Here is a 1,306-nt window from a genome sequence, read left to right as displayed (position 1 = left end):
TCAAAGAAATTTGATTCAATAAAACTTCCTCTTTCTATTATTCTTTCATCATTCTAAAAGGAATTATGAAAAAGTCTTTGTCGATACAAACATATGTACATAGAATCTACAATCATACACAGATGAGTATTTAGGTCATAGAAGGCTAAAATGCCATATTACTACTCAAAGGTAGACACAAATTAATTATATTAATGGTCGGTCAAAGTTTCATTACGAAAAGTAGAAAAATATTATTGGAAGGACATTCATTCTGGGAGAAGTATCGGTCTGCTTAGGTCCAAAGTATTTATACTTCAAAATCAGTGCTAATGAACCACAATGATATATCAACAACACAATGTCGTATCCAGGGGTGTTACTAGCTTTCATTAAAAAACATTAACAGAGTAATATAATTCCTTATATAAATTGGTTTATTATATATGTTGTGTACAAGTTGTGATTCCAAGTTGCAACCAAAAAATGAGATGAATAATTTTAAATGAAAGATTTACAGTGCTTTGATGTGGATCATCAATAGTTGAATGTTTCGGGGATGATGGATAAATCAATGCGTCATTTTTGACTATTTTAATTTAAAAAATACTGAAATATACGGATATATAATGATCGGTCGAGAATTGGGTTTTTCAACATATCATGTTGAAAAAACCAATTCTCGTCCGATCATTGAAATTAATCAACATTGAGTCAGGTCAGTACTTGGATGGGAGACCGCTTGGGAACACCTGATGCTGTTGTCTTTTACCCCTTTTATGCATTTACTTGGAAAAATGTTGATATATTCGGGGACATATTCTAAAGTTCAAATGTCCACAGTTATATTACACATAAATGCAAAATAACCATTTAATTTTAATACCTATATCATAATTAAATGAAAGTATCAGTTAACAGTTGGTAATAAGAATGATCTATGTTGTAATTAAATAATGTATCTATGACGAAGAAATTGAAACAAGTTGGAGCATGTACAGACATCATAACATATATAAATATACAGGGTGGTCTGGCTAAATCACGACAATCTTTAACTATATTCTGAACAATAAGGAAAGCATTAAACTCAGTTATTTCAATTTTAAAGGGAGAGGTGAAGGCTTAGCTTTAAGTTAGTTTCACTAAATTTAATTCAAAACAAGTATTTACGATAGACCTGGAGGAACACAGTCATCGAATTTACTTGTGCAATATACCGCCTAGCGTACATCAAGAAGATTCTCAGATATCCAAAGAGCACAGCCTACGACATCTACAACCACTGGATTGAGGATGGGGTATATTAGAGAAAAGCCCACAAGTC

The 1,306-nt window shown here is 31.7% G+C and overlaps 1 pseudogene; it reads left to right on the top strand.

Moving 5' to 3' along the window:
* The first annotated feature begins 631 nt into the window (after positions 1–631).
* Positions 632–746, top strand: LOC121115498 (5S ribosomal RNA; annotated as a pseudogene).
* The last annotated feature ends 560 nt before the right edge of the window (positions 747–1,306 follow it).

This window comes from Lepeophtheirus salmonis, chromosome 3 (genome assembly GCF_016086655.4).
Source record: "Lepeophtheirus salmonis chromosome 3, UVic_Lsal_1.4, whole genome shotgun sequence".
In the NCBI taxonomy this organism is placed as follows: Eukaryota; Metazoa; Arthropoda; class Copepoda; order Siphonostomatoida; family Caligidae; genus Lepeophtheirus; species Lepeophtheirus salmonis.
Note: the sequence above shows the minus strand (reverse complement) of the source record. Positions and strands in the feature narration are given on the sequence as shown.